The sequence below is a fragment of the Schistocerca americana genome, chromosome 1 (assembly GCF_021461395.2).
Source record: "Schistocerca americana isolate TAMUIC-IGC-003095 chromosome 1, iqSchAmer2.1, whole genome shotgun sequence".
NCBI classification, from domain to species: domain Eukaryota; kingdom Metazoa; phylum Arthropoda; class Insecta; order Orthoptera; family Acrididae; genus Schistocerca; species Schistocerca americana.
Genome location: NC_060119.1, coordinates 746,809,329 through 746,825,293, shown reverse-complemented (window position 1 = coordinate 746,825,293; position 15,965 = coordinate 746,809,329). Strand labels below are relative to the sequence as shown.

Sequence of the window (15,965 nt, the reverse complement as noted above, 5' to 3'; positions counted from 1 at the left end):
ATGATCAAAAGTGGCAGGACACCAGTATGTAGTGCTGAACTGACCACTAGATGTCACTAAAGGCGGACCCGCTGTAGAGAGCCTGTATAGGGAGAGAGTGGCCAACCGGACGATACGGCGGCCATTTTTCTGCCAAACTGCGGGCGGGACTTTTGAATGGTCAGTAGTGGAGTAGAGTACACACTCACCGAATCAAAAGCACAAGACAATATGGCGGAATCATTCGTTAAATGCCTTTCTTTACAGCTATAATATACTCATAGTAGCCTACTACGTACAGCACAGGAAAATTTGATACAGTGGCTTTAAAAATTATTCGTTACTTGCATTTATGTCCTTTGAAGTTAGTTTACTAGACATTTGGCAATGAAACTAACGTAAATAAAAAATATAGTCTATAGCATTTGTCTTTTACCGGAAGTGCATAACGCTAAAGATTTAACGTACCTGTATTACGTCAGATGAATGAAAGTCGTAAGCAGTTGTTTACTTGTGACATGCAAAAAGTGTGAGACGTATTAGTACTTTTGTCACAAGTAAACAACTGCTTACGACTTTCTTTCATATCTTTTGAACACCTCTCGTAGATAACAAACGAAAAGTATTACAAAAATCAGGTAATGTTAAATGTAGGCTACTGTAATAACGACCAAATATAACAAGAAAACTACCGTATCGCTTCTACCCCACAGTAAGCAGGCCTATTAAAAACTGTCTTGAAGAGTAACTACAATTATTTACTAGAAATAATGTTCCGGCAACCACGGCAACTGCGGAAAACGTGCTTACAACTTGCCTGCGTCAGCAGTCAGGCAATAATACTGAAACCAAAATAATGCCTACTGTTCTGATTCGGAACGAAATAAAGTTTGACGCTATAAAGACGAATGAGCATGGCACAACAGTGACAGGAACTTTCCGTTTCCAGCAAGGACTGTCAGATACTGGCTTCAGAAAAGCTTGCGATGCTACCAGTACGCACTCAAACGCTAATTACGTACTAAAAACGATATACAACTATACCGAACATGCATGCACAATGCATAACAAGTCTCTCAATAATTCAAATACCATTTAATCGTTTCCAAAAGTCCTCTAAACTTCATTTCAACTCAGAAGCACGGCGAACATAGGAAGCGCGAGAGACGTTTGGCAGAAAAATGGCGCCGAAGCTAATCAACCAATGACAGACAACTTCACCTATGGCCACACACTGTACACAGGCTCTCTAACCCGCTGGTATGAAAGTAGGCGCGGAGTACTGCGTTGTCAGTAGTTAAGGAGCGTTTTCAGCAAGCGGCGAGCCGGTTTTATGCCACCACCCGCACTTCTGACAATCCCCTCGTCCAGCAACTAGGACGACCGAATGACATACGTGAGACCATTACAAGCGGCCCGTTGCCCTGATCGGCTAGTCATATGTCAACATCGCAGTTTCACCACCACCAGTTCCTCTAGCGACTCATACCATCCACCAAGACGCCCAACGCCACTCACAATCATCCGCAGTGGTAGGAAATGCCTGCCTGGGTAAGCCCTACTGTCAAGATAGACTTGAACCACTCAACTGTCCAGTACAGAAAAATGGGGCCGCGTGCGTTGTCAGTAGAGAAGTAGTGTCCGCCAGGAGCGTTCACAACGGCACCGTACCAACCTCCCCTCACAGATTTTATTCATGCCGACAGGATGTGTAAGGCGTTACTACGACTTCCAAAATATGTAAACGGCGTCACGTTAACTCTCAGCCGTTTTCGAGAAAATCGAGCTTCTAAGTTTTAGGCGTGCTTATATGCATCGTACGGTCCCTAGTAATCAAGGATTCCACAGCGGGTCGATTAAGCTCCTTGTTTCATAAGCACCGTGTCTGTGGATCGAATCTCCCTGCCGGTACTTTTTATCATGCCCACATTACTCTAACAACACGTATGAGTGGTACAGCGGGGTGAAATTGACTGATGACAGACAACCGTTTACAGATGTACGGTAAATCAAATTTGTTTTGCAACAGAAAATTGAAATAAAAAATGCACGTTTAAAAAATCGTTGTTTATTACAAGTCCTGTATGCCACAATAATTATTGTTTATCACAATCCTGATTTCTGCAGTTCTCCATAGATTACACATATTCGTCACTCGTGTAGATACGAGGGGCGTTCGGAAAGTCCATGCAAAGTCCGAGAGATGGCACCACCGGCTCGTATCGAGGTCATGTTTAGTTAGTAGCATCTTTGGAAAGAACGCACATCAAGTTTAAGCCATATGGTCTATTTCTTTGTTTTTGCCATTCGTGTGAATCAAGGGAGTCCAGAGATTGTCAAAAAATGGACGAAAAATAATTACTTTATGAAAGGCAAAACGCCTCATGAGACTAAAGAGAAACTTTATAAATATTACGGTGACTCTGCACCTTCGATTAGAACAGTTTAGAAGTGGTATCAAAATTTTCAGAGTGGCCATATGGGCACAAGTGATGTCTAACGTTCTGGACGACCTGTGGAGGTTACGACTCCAGAAATCGTTGATAAAATCAATGATGTGGTGGTGGATGACAGAAGAGTTAAGGTGCGTGAGACTGCTGGTGCTGTGGGCATCTCGACTGAATGGGTACATAATATTCTGCATAAACATTTGGACATGAGAAAGCTATCCGCAAGATGGGTTCTGCGATTGCTCACGCTTGACTAAAAACGGAATTGTGAAGTGTTGCAAGGATGGTTTGCAGCTGTTCAGGAAGAATCTGCAGGACTTCAAGCATCGTTTCGTCACTGTGGATGAAATATGGATACATTACTACACTCCTGAGACCAAACAACAATCTAAACAATGGGTTAGCGAGGGAGAATGTGCACCAAAAAAGGCGATAATCCACATCGACTATCTGGAAAAGGGTAAAACTATTACAGGTGCACATTATTCATCGTTATTGGACCGTTTGAAAACCGAGCTGCAAGAAAAACGCCAGCGATTGGACCGCAAAAAAGTCCTTTTCCATCACGACAATGCACCAGAACACACCTCAGCAGCTGTGGTCGCAAAATTAATGGAAATAGGATTCCAACTCGTTCCACAAAAACATATCTGAAATGGACTGGCCTGCGCAGTCTCGATCTGAACCCAATACAACACCTTTGGAGCGATCATACAACGGTATTGCTGATATTTGATTTATGAGCGTAAGTCCGTCTTCCGCTGCTGGAGGCTTCATGAGAGGCTTCAACGAATCAGAAACATACAAAAATAATTTCAACAGTAAATGAGGAGGATTGATATTAGAACAGTTGTGGGCTCTTGTACCAAACAAACAGCGCCAACTCTTCGCCATTACAAACTCAACAGCGTACGTCGACGCGACTCCACGATCTTTAGGCAGCGGTCACGGCCGACTGAAGATATTGGTCTGACAGTGCTTTGATGACGTCAGCTTTGTAGTGCCACGGCCGAAACACAGCCTTCTACTGACCCAGCTCAGCGTGCAAACACACTCACTTATTTGCCGTTTCTGCTTCGCAAAATTACAGATCATGTTACTGCTCGTTGATTATCATTTACTCTAGATACTAAAAACAAAATACTACTCTCAGTAATTCTATTATCTTTAAATTACTTCAAACCTTTGGCCTCAAAATATTAATATAGTTTAACAACACACTACACTGTTTCGACTTTTTATAAAAAGAAAAGGCGCAACACGAACTCACTATGATAATCATAAATAGTTATTTTATACTTCACCAATGTATTTTGTTTATCAAATAGTCTCATTCAGTCTCGCCATTAAATTTGACACATGCAGATATTCGCAAACATTTTTTTTTACTTTACTACAGCATATTTTAAATCAATTATTGTGTTACATATATTCACTCTCTCTCTCTCTCTCTCTCTCTCTCTCTCTCTCTCTCTCTCTCTCTCTATCTATCTATCTCTCTCGCTCTCACCACACCCATCCACAAAATTCTAATCTGGCTGTATGTGTCCATGATCTAGGACAACGGAACAGGTTAGCTGCACTGAATCTGAAACTTCCTGACAGATTAAAACTGTGTGCCGGACCGAGACTCGAACTGGGGACCTTTGCCTTTGGCGGGCAAGTGGCCCACCATCTGAGCTACCCAAGCACGACAAGCTGCAAGGTTCGCAGAAGAGCTTCTGTGTAGTTTGGAAGGTAGGAGACGAGGCAATGGCGGAATTGAAATTGCGAGGGCGGGTTGTGGGTCGTGAGTCGTGCTTGGGTAGCTCAGATGGTAGAGCACTTGCCGCGAAAGGCATAAGGTGCCGAGTTCGAGTCTCGGCCCGGCACACAGTTTTAATCTGTGAGGAAGTTTCATATCAGCGCACACTCCGCTGCAGAGTAAAAATCTCGTTCACTGAAGCTGTGTATGATGAAGTTAACAGAGATGGAATCATGATCGCGAACTGCAGGGTGGTTATAGATAAACTATTGCTACTTGAGCCAGTATAGACGGAAAACTATTAAACGTATATGCACCTGATTTTCATACTGTGCGCTGCAGGATTTGCGTCAGTAGTGGCGTTAGTGTCGTGACTTGCCATTAGGCGTTACTGGTACGGGGACGTAGGGTATCAGTGTGGTGTCACCGCCAGACACCACACTTGCTAGGTGGTAGCTTTAAATCGGCCGCGGTCCATTAGTACATGTCGGACCCACGTGTCGCCACTGTTAGTGATCGCAGACCGAGCGCCACCACACGGCAGGTCTCGAGAGACGGACTAGCACTCCCCCCAGTTGTACGGACGACGCAGCTAGCGATGCACACTGACGAAGCCTCGCTCATTTGCAGAGCAGATAGTTAGAATAGCCTTCAGCTAAGTCAATGGCTACGACCTAGCAAGGCGCCATTAGTAGTTTATTGCCTGAATCTACAGAGTCTCACTTGTATCGTCAATAGCGATGTACAACAAGGATGGATTAAAGTTAAGTATTCCAGCAGCTACGTACTTTTCTTTATAGCATTCATTACGTATCCTGTTTCAGACCTATCTCTAGCCTGCGTGAGTTAACACGTGCCTTTCGGCTACTTCCGAGTGGCGTGGCTGTTAACCTACGCCACAACATCAGTATGCACTACAGCTGCAGAGTGTCAGCATGGGTCTGGACATGGTGAGCTGGGCTTTACTGGTAAAGCTGTTTTTATCAAAACAATAGCAAAAGCGCTGCAGCTATTCGCAGGTACCGACATATTAAAGGAATACGGAGAGGTCCTCTTTCAGCACAGGGGTTGAAGGGAATTATTCGGAAGTTCGAATTAACCGTCCTGGGAGAAGCCGACGGGCAATTGCGCCACAAATTGCTGAAAAAGTTACTGTTGCCATGCCTAAGAAAGCTGGACGCAATGTGCAGTCTTCAAGCAGTGCACGAGCCGTTTCACGACAGCTGAAAATTCCGTGGTCCACCGATCGACAAGGGCTGCGAACAATTGAGAAATGCTATCCTCTGTTGCGGTTCCAGGTTGCTGTGGTTGAAGATGGGCGGTGGTCGTCCCATTTAACAACGTTTGTAATATGGAACGTAAACATGGTACGCAATGAATGAATCATATGGAAATCCTTACGTGTTTCTTTCGATAATTTATTTGTTGTCTCCCGCAAGTTCTTACCAATGTTTCTACCAAGTTTTACTGTCCTACGATCAGTCGTTTTTCAGAGGCGAAAGTTTAATTATAACCACCCTGTATTTAGGGGAACCATTCAGACATTACTCTGAAGCGTCTGAACTGGTGGTCATCGGTACCACAAGTACCTTGAAACCAGGAGGTCGCCGGATCGAATCCCGTTCGGACGACGGAAAATTCCAGTCTGCCTTTAATGTAGCCCGGTAAGAGGAAGTGCAGGAATATTATATTACGGGAGTATGACAGTTGTACAGCTGACAGTTATATAACTCAAATTTCCGTCTGTCATTCACAGAGATTCGCGGTTTAGCGTGGTATCGGACTCACTCTCTCTATTTCCTTCTTTGAAACTGCCGTACGAAAAATGTCAATCGATCTAACGACTTGATGATATTTTACACATGACACACATCATACATCTAATTGACGATATACTACTGGGCGGTACATCAAGCTAATTATTATCGGTGGGTAAAATCTTGGCGATTCAACTGATCCTTGCCTAGTAAAAGCTTTGTGGTGCTCCACCCAATCTCGGGTTCATGACAGTTCCGTTTATACGTGACAGTGTTTTTGAACATACACATGTTCTCGCTTTAGGTGTCAAGACGGTGGCTGTGGTGTAAGCAACGTGTTTTTAATCGTGAGTTTTTCGTGTTAATTACAAGAGTAGTGTGTCAGCAGTTGTGCGACGGTACGGTGACTAGTCGCGCCATGACGTAAGTGCCTCCCATTAAGGCGCGTGTAACAAGACCCCCCCTTGTAAGTGGCTTTGTGGTCCTATTACGTGCGCAAAGAAAAATGAGGAATGGAGCGAGTGCGCCGGGAAAGTGGGTTTCTCGGAAAGAGGAGCTCTCGGTGAATGAATCAGCGGGCTGTTCCTCCGCCGGAGCGGTAATACTGCGCCCTTGTTCGGGCATTAACGGGGCCTCGCGTGCCATGGTGAGAACCGACGCCCCGGGCAAACTCACGGCACGTCCCTCCCTCTGCACCTCCGCCAAATTTCCGGCAAAAGTTAAAGCACAGCTGCGCTTCGCAACAGCAGGCAAAGTTCTGCGTGTGCGTGACGCAGCGCGACTATATTCGTGTGGGTCCACACAAGGGGACCTTAGTCACCATGAAGTCACTGGAGCAGTCCAAAAGTAGCTTGGAATCAAACGCTTCATACTACAGATTTTTCAACGTAGTGCTCATGTTTTTCTTTCGATCTTGTCCTCGTGCAAAGATACTTAGACAAACTGATATTCATGAGGGTATTTTTGATCCGTCGTTGCAACTACAAAAATGCGTGATCTTTTCACCAGACGCGTTTCGCTTTATTGAGGTAAAGCATCATCAGTGATCTGTAATTATGTTTATTTACATTTCGATTTGCTCTTTAGATCGAAAAACAGTTCGTTAAGAAAGCAAATCAAAATGTAAATAAACTTAATTACACACCACTGATGATGCTTTACCTCAATAAAGCGAAACGCGCCTAGTGGAAAAAAATAAAATCACGCATTTTTGTAGTTGCAACGACGGATCAAATACCCTCATGAATTATAAAGCAACTACGGGCACTATGGCCACACGAATGAAGAATATACTGATTTCCATTCACACACTTGGTTAAGTCTACAATATATCCTGGGGAACTGCAAGCAGCGGAATATTGCCACGAAAGTGAAAGATGCAAAGTAAAGTCTCAAGTACGTTTTGCAATAAAAAAATTGTTTCTCTTTTCAAAATAATGTCCATTATCATTCAATATATTACCATGTTACTCCAAGCCCTTTCACAGAATATCTTCTTGTATCTACGAATAATCGTCGCCCCACTCCTCCAAGGATATTTCCATTCGGCCGAAACTTCACTTTTGGGCTTTCCGCAACATGGAGAACGTACAGTGCGAAAATTCGTAAGCATTACATCTCTAAAGGGCGAGTCCGGGACGTTTGCCGAACACGCGTCTACAGACGCAATGATCATTTCAACGGACTCTAGATATTGTCATCAGCAGATGCCACATCTGCTCAATAGCGTGTACGCTACAACAGTTCTGACTTTAGATTCCTAAGTTTTCCCACTGTACAGGCATTTTTGTGGCCAAGCGAATTTCCTCTTTCCTGTGCAGTTCCGAACTCGTGTGGTTTTTTCACCCAGTCGATAAAGAACATTTACGTTGTATGTGTCAGTAATTGTTTGACCCTTCGTAAACGTAATCAGCTGGGATTTATTCTTGCAAGGCTTTACGACGCACAATCGCCATGAAATATCTATAATGTTCTTACAGTCACCACCCTTAAGGGTAGCTCACCTCACCACGGTGTACTATGTTACAGTAACAGGATGTATCTGCTATGATACATCACGTGCTGACGTGTATGATGATGGCGCCGCTCTTACTTTAAACTTGGTAGCGAATAAATCAACAGACACTGTTGAGTGGAAGCCATGACAATATTTCTTACTGGACGTCCTCAGTGTACTACAGCGTTATAAGATTGTTCAGTCTACTCTCGGGTAATTTCAGTGAAAGAAGAAAGAGTGACATTTACATAATTAATAATAAATCGTTGTCAAATAAACAGTGATTATAAATAAACGTAGCGCCCAAACGGCATAAGGAAACAAGGGGCAAGCAACAGTAAAAACTAAATTCAGTAAAATTTTCTACATCTAGAACTGACCACTAAAAGCTACTCAAACACCATCCAGCAACATGTTCCTGGACGTAGAAGAATTTAGAACGTGGTGTTTAGTCTTGTGACGACTCCTCTAACATATACAAGTATCTTTATAGTCATTTCGTGGTGCGTATAATAAACTTAGTGGCACAGCAATCTCGCTCATTGTGACGTATGAGCTGAACCTTGAGGATGGGGTTTAGGAAACAACGCTGCATCATAAACAAAAAATCTTGGGGAACAGATAAGCTGAGAAATGTGTCGAAGGGGGCTACCCTAAAACGAACTCATACCGCCTTGAAGTATAGTAGTTGAAAAGAAAAACGCCCTTTGCGCGCTGCACATTAAGTTATTTTATTTAACTTGCGCATCCAGGTGCGTTTCGCCTTAGTTACAAGGCATTTTCAGTGGGCGTTCTCAAATATTACAAGATTTTTTTTCGTTTGCACATACAGATCACAGACTAAAAACAGTTCAGTACATCAACAAGTAATTCGTTATTTCCAATACAAATAATGAGTTACATGCTGATCTGTAAGTCCTTTTCCACTAGATTATAAAAACCTCAGTGGACTGTTTTAAATCTATAATTTATACGTGCAAAATCTTTTAAAATTTCAGCACACCCATTGAAGATGCCTTGTATCTAACGCGAAACGCGCCTGGGTGCACAAGTTAAATAACTTAACGTGTAGCATGCAAAAGGCGTTTGTCTTTTGAACTACTGTAATTTATATGTAGCTACTGTGATAATGGCCACCACAAGAAATTTGTCACACTGCCACGTTTCCCGTCATCATCCAGTACTACCCCGCTCCAGCATCCTGCAGGCACCTCAGCTGGCGCGGACGCTACAGTCCGAACTGCCAACATTGGTCCGCTTACCACGCCAAGAGTGACGCGGCGGATGTTTGCCGCTAGGACTTTGCAGTGTGCCTTGTTTGACAGCACACTTCTCGTGGCGCGTCCACAGCTGTAAGGCCGCTGCAGAGGATGTTGGTTTGCAACGAACTAGTTTTGTCTCGTCACTGAACACCTGTGTTGACAGTGGCAACAGAAGCCGAGTTTAGGCCCGTGGAGACACTGCATGCTGTTATACTGAACCATTTGCACGATAATGTGCCGATTAGCTCCAAAGAAACAAATTACGCAAACAAAGCAAGTTGGATTTCTGAGAAAACTGAAAGTAACGCAAGAGGTGACCAGAGACTCACTGATTCAAAGCTCCCGGTCGACGTACGATAGCTGGCAGTAAGCTAGCATCCATAGCGCATGGTGTAAGGACATGGGACGGCGGGAGAGGCGCAGATGGTCCGAGTGAAGAGCCTGGCGCGGGTTTTCCGTTTCTCCCGGCCGCCGCTGACCCGGCACCAGGAATGCCGGCCGGCTGCACCTCTGCGTGACGTCACAGCACCCCAAGGCCAAGGCCGACCAAGAGCAACAGCGGCCAGCTACGAGCTGAGCCTCTGCCTCAGAGGGCGGCGGCGCGTCACCTGCGCCAGCACAACACGTGCACAGCCGTTCCCTTGTGCTCCCTCGCCGCTTTATATAACGCTGCGCGTAACTAAGGCGCTACTCTGTTTTATAATACCTGCATCAGCAACATACAGGTATACATTTACGCATCAGCAGCAGCCATTTTGCGTGCGGGATTAATTAGGTTTCTCCACGCACAGCGTCTTCGACATCTACTCTGAAAACCATCGGGGATGATACTTGGGATGATACCTCATGTTAAGACCTTCGCAGAAGATGAAACACCTTTCCAACCTCACGACATCGTCAAATTATTTGTCACTGTGCCGATTTATTTGGTGTGCTTGTCAAGCATAGACCGTACTTGGTGTGTTCGAGAGATTGAGGGCCATTTATTACGCACGCGTTTATCAAACAGTAAATAGTTGCTTGCCGGACTAGCATCTACAACTTTTGAGATACTGGCAACTGGAGCACGTGTCGAAAATTTAAAATTTGTGTCCTGCATTCCGCCTGATACATTGACCACTACCGTCAAAATACTTCGCGACACGATACGCACAGCGTGACAAATGCTTCAGAAGTGAGGTTCTATTTTATATACTTGGTTGGTACAACAGCTCTTTTGTTTGATAAACAAGTGGATAGTAAATTGCAAGTTTGACAATTTTATTGTTTAGAGCGGACTTAAGGGTTTCTTCCCATTCCAATCGCGCAAGGAGCGCGGTTAGAATGACTAACTCCTCCTGTGCGAGCTGTTCAAATGTCTGTGAAATCTTATGGGACTTAACTGCTAAGGTCATCAGTCCCTAAACTTACACACTACTTAACCTAAATTATCCTATGGACGAACACACACACCCACGCCCGAGGGAGGACTCGAACCTCCGCCGGGACCAGCCGCACGGCTGTGCGAGCTGTAATTAGTGTAATTGTGTCTTCACGATCATTACGGGATCGATTCGTAGGGGACCAAAAACTATATTTAGATTCTTCACTTGATATTGGTTCATTAAACTTAGTACTCTTGGCGTCTTGTCTTCAAGGGGCTGCCAATTCCAGATTTTTTTTCAATAATTCCTTAACGCTGTTCCTTGAGTCACAGAAACGTGGCCCAGTTCGTGGAACCCTTACTTGGACACGTCCAACATCCCCCGTTAGTCCTCTCGTTAAGAGTCCCACACAACTGAAGAGTATTCTAAAATGGGACAAATCCATGTTGCTCCTGTACGTTTTCTATCATGATCAAGCAACTGTCCAATAGGTAGGTAATCTTTTCTCTTGGACATCATAGTCCTCTTTGTCTGTAAAACTACTTTTATTAAAGAAAATTACGGTCATGTGGCAATTATTAAATGGAAAATTGTGGGTCAATACATCTCAAAACTTGGAAAAAAAAGTATTTACGTATAGTCATATTATTTGTGTAGACAACGGACAGCCGACCATCTTCGCCGTTTCCGGAATGCTCGCTCCCAGGTGTTGGGCCATAACAATCTGCCCTTCTTCAGTCGCTTATGTCAGTGCATTACCCCATTTGTGGGCCGTATGGTCGATACAAGGATACCCCATACGCCTCTGCTCTGCTAAAATACTCTCCTAAATTTGCACTTATGCTTCATCTGAATAACTTCGACGTGATACTTCGTATCAATGAAATTTTGTCCTTTTGAAAATGGCTTAATTCTGAATCGCGTAAGGATTAAAGAAACATAATAAATACTAGCGCAACTGGCAATCTTTCGCAATTGCTAAACACGTATATAGGAATTGGATATACATCGCAAGTTCTTCCCTCCCCTTTTCTTTCTACCCCTCTCCTCTTCCCCCGTTCTTTGTCCATCTCCTCTTCCTCTCCCCTACTCTGTGCACCACCGTCTCCCCTCTCTATATCAATTTCCTTCTCTCCCCCTCCTCCCACTATCTTCATATCTATCTCTCTGACCTTCAGCCTCGTTCATTTTTGTTGCAAACAAACCTCGATTGCGAACTGAAGTCTCTTAAAATGAATGTTAAATCGGTTAGGATGACTGGTATATTGGGTATGAGAGAGACCTGAAACTTCCTGGCAGATTAAAACTGTGTGCCGGACCGAGACTCGAACTCGGGACCTTTGCCTTTCGCGGGCAAGCGCTCTACCAACTGAGCTACCCAAGCACGACTCACGCCCTGTCCTCACAGCCTCACTTCTGCCAGTACCTCGTCTCCTACATTCCAAACTTTACAGAAGCTCTCCTGCGAACCTTGCAGGCCTAGCACTCCTGGAAGAAAGGATATTGCGGAGACATGGCTTAGCCACAGCCTGGGGGATGTTTCCAGAATGAGATTTTCACTCTGCAGCGGAGTGTGCGCTGATATGAAACTTCCTGGCAGATTAAAACTGTGTGCCGGACCTAGACTCGAACTCGGGACCTTTGCCTTTCGCGGGCAAGCGCTTTACCAACTGACGTTACAGAGCGTCAAAGTTATACACGCGGCGCCTGTAAATGTGCTGAGTCTGTGATGATACAAATTTTCTAGGATGATGGAGGAGGATAAATTTATCGTTTTAAGGTAAGGGTCCATGGTTCGGAAACGAACGAGTATGAAGTTACAAGCGATAATCATTCAGATACCTCGGAGAGTAAATACTGTTACTCATGCAACTTTCTGAGGTGGTAGTATGGTCCAAAAAAGAAAAAAAAAGTTCAGTAAACATAGACTCTAAAATGCATACCTGAGGAGCTATGAACACTTGTTCATCTTGCAAGTGTGAAACATATCTCTCTTCTATAGAGGAAGTGCTCACAGCTCTTAAGGTATGCATTTTAAAGCCCATGTTTACTAGACTTCTTTCTTGTTTTCGTTCATACTACCATCTCTGAAAGTTGCCAACCCTACACCGACAACCTTAGCAACAACATTACTGGTGCATGTATTCCACTGTCAGAGGTATCAGAATGGTTTTCGATTACAACTTTCCACTCAACCACCCTGTCTATACATACATTTAGACACACCGGCGCCTACCACTTTTACGCTCTGTAGCGTCGTTGGGTGACGCTTCCGGGCGTGGATTGTTATGTAAAACTTGATCTACTAAGTCCCGTCTACAACCCAGAGGAGTGCGTAGCTTGAATTGTGAAATACCCTCTGTATCAGGAGAAAGACTGCGCGTGGGAGAAGGAATTTGTCTAATGATTTACATGCCCTCCAATCGTACTTGAAACCGAGTGCGAGAAAGAAATCGAAAATGCACATTTTCACAACACAGCGTTTTCTTTCTCGCGACCGGTTTTAACAGTAAACGTCTATATTGTCGTTATAAAAACATGCAGGTTATGTCTTTCTGAATGTTAATTATAGTGTCGTGTAGAAACTGAAAGTACAACAGTGAGGGACTACAAACGAGCATTTACTTTTAATGTATATTTGTGGCCAAGACCGAAGTTTTATTATTTCCTCAGCGTGCAATGTGGCCGTAACGGCACCAGAAGGCATACAGTCTCATTGCACTATGAACTCATTTCCGCAGCCTCCCACTCTTCCCAGTGAAAATACTGGGTGTTTATAAATGAATATCGGGGTTTTAACGCTTTATGATATTTATTACATTAAACTTACAATTATAAATGATATGTCAAATGGAGAGCAACTCAACAGTTTTACCAAGAACCTTATAAATGTTCAATGTGAGCACTGGCATAGCGAAGTACGCGATTGGTTGAACTCCACTGTACCCAAGCGCTGGATAGGCCGCAAGGGGACAAATGACAGGGCTTGCTTTGCATGGCCTCCACGTGCACCCGACCTAACGCCATGCGATTTTTTCCTTTGGGGCTTCATCAAGGGTCGTGAGTACGTGCCTCCGCTACCAGCAGACCTCCCTGAATTAAGAAACCAGACTGAAGCAGCTGTTGCTAAAATGACTGAAGACACACTTATCAACGATTGGGAAGAACTCGGCTTTAGACTTGATGTGTGCCGTGTGACAAATGGTGCTCACATTGAACATTTATAAGGTTCGTGGTAAAACTGTTTTGAGTTGCCCTTTCATTTGACATATCATTTGTACCTTAAGTTTAATATGATAAATATTGTAAAGCGTTAAAACCCCGATATTAATTTATAAACACCCTGTAATACAATTTCTGCAGCGGACAAACTGCAGCGGCATAATGCGAATACGCCGATTCGTGACGCCGGCCTCTGACCTAGAAACTAGCTTGGAGCGTGGCGGCATAATGCGGTGAGAGGTCGCAGGCGGCTTTGTCCTGTCCGCGCACTGGGCTGTGCTTAGTCTGGCGACGGTGAAAGGCGTGGATCCTTACCGGCGCGTGGCGTGGGAACCCCGCACGCTAAGCAGCCCGCAAGGTTCGCGTCCGGGCGACCCCTTCTGGCCGGCCGGCAGCTCTCTCTAGCGGCACGGTGCAACAGCTCTCTGGTGCAACAACTGTCGACACTACACAACTCTACTGTCACAGATGTACACTTCTTCAGTGCTGTGGCAACTGCTGGCTCTAAGGTCAGGCCCCTCCGTTCACGTCTATCAATTCGACTTTATGATTCGCTCCCGGCAGCTTTGTTCGGTGTGGAAGTTGAATGCGTGTATCCCCCCCTTCCCATTCCTGTTGCCTGATTTGCGGTTTCTCACTTCATTCTAAGTCAGTGTCAGGATGTGACGCCTGAATGTCTCCTGGCGTATACAACTTGCAGATAACTTCCGTGAACAGAATGAGATTTTCACTCTGCAGCGGAGTGTGCGCTGATATGAAACTTCCTGGCAAATTAAAACTGTGTGCCGGACCGAGACTCGAACTCGGGACCTTTGCCTTTCGCGGGCAAGTGCTCTACCAACTGAGCTCCCCAAGCACGACTCACGCCCCGTCCTCACAGCCCTTTAATCTGCCAGGAAGTTTCATTTCAGCGCGCACTCCGCTGCAGAGTGAAAATCTCATTATGGAAACATCCCCCAGGCTGTGGCTAAGCCATGTCTCCGCAATATCCTTTCTTTCAAGAGTGCTAGTTCTGCTGGGTTCGCAGGAGAGCTTCTGTAAAGTTCGGAAGGTAGGAGACGAGGTACTGGCGGAAGTAAAGCTGTGAGGACGCGGCGTGAGTCGTGCTTGGGTAGCTCAGTTGGTAGAGCACTTGTCCGCGAAAGGCAAAGGTCCCGAGTTCGAGTCTCGGTCGCGCGCACAGTTTTAATCTGCTAGGAAGTTTCAACTTCCGGGAATTCAGCCAGGTAACACTTTCAGCGACCGCCGATATTTCGGCGGGAGAACACCCCGCCATTTTCAAGGCAAACTGCAACGGACAGGCGGCGTACATGCAAATTTAAAACCTCGGTTCTCGGACAGATGCAGGGACACACACACACACACACACACACACACACACACACACACACACACACACACACACACTAGTGCCACCAAAGATGGCCAAAGTCAGAGCTATCGATAGTGAGACTACGAATTCGCAGGTGAGGTAGCGCTAACTCTGCCCTTCTGTTGTTTGACAAGGGAGAGACCCGGTGTCAAACAGAGTTTAAACAAAAACCTCCATCCCTGTTAATGAGGTTGCCTGCTGATTTAATCTCAACTGCCTCCTTAATAACACGGTCCCAATAGCTGGACGTGGATGCCAATATCTCGGTGTTATTATATAACATGGGATGACCAGTATCCAAGAAATGTTAGGCAATAGCAGATCTACTTGGCTGCTGTAATCGTGTATGCCATTTATGCTCAGTACATCGATCCTCCATGGTCCTGATAGTTTGACCAATATATGCCATGCCGCAGCTACCAGGAATGCGATATACACCCGCCTCACAATGTCATTCTTAACAGAATTCAAAAGCATGTTACGTAACACCGAGATTTTGGCATCCACGTCCAGCTATTGGGACGGTGTTATTAAGGAGGCAGTTGAGATTTAATTAGCAAGCAACCTCGTTAACAGGGATGGAGATTTTGTTTAGACTCTGTTTGTAATCCGGCTCTCTCCCTTGTCAAAAAACAGAGGGACAGAGTCAATGCTACCTCACCAGCGAATTCATAGTTTCACTATCGATAGCTCTGACTTTGGTCATCTTTGGTGGCATAAGTGTTCTGTGTGTGTGTGTGTGTGTGTGTGTGTGTGTGTGTGTTATCTTTCCTGCATCAGTCCGAGAACCGAGGTTTTAAATTTGCATGTACGCCGCCT

At 44.9% G+C, this 15,965-nt stretch overlaps 1 protein-coding gene and 1 non-coding gene across 11 annotated transcripts in view; both read right to left on the bottom strand.

The window, feature by feature from the left end:
* The window catches only part of LOC124610978 (protein held out wings), a 423,550-nt gene that overhangs the window by 147,108 nt on the left and 260,477 nt on the right, over positions 1-15,965 (bottom strand). The gene's annotated exons all lie outside the window — the stretch shown is intronic.
* Trnas-cga lies at positions 11,863-11,937 on the bottom strand. The gene has a single exon. It is a non-coding gene; the product is annotated as a tRNA-Ser (tRNA).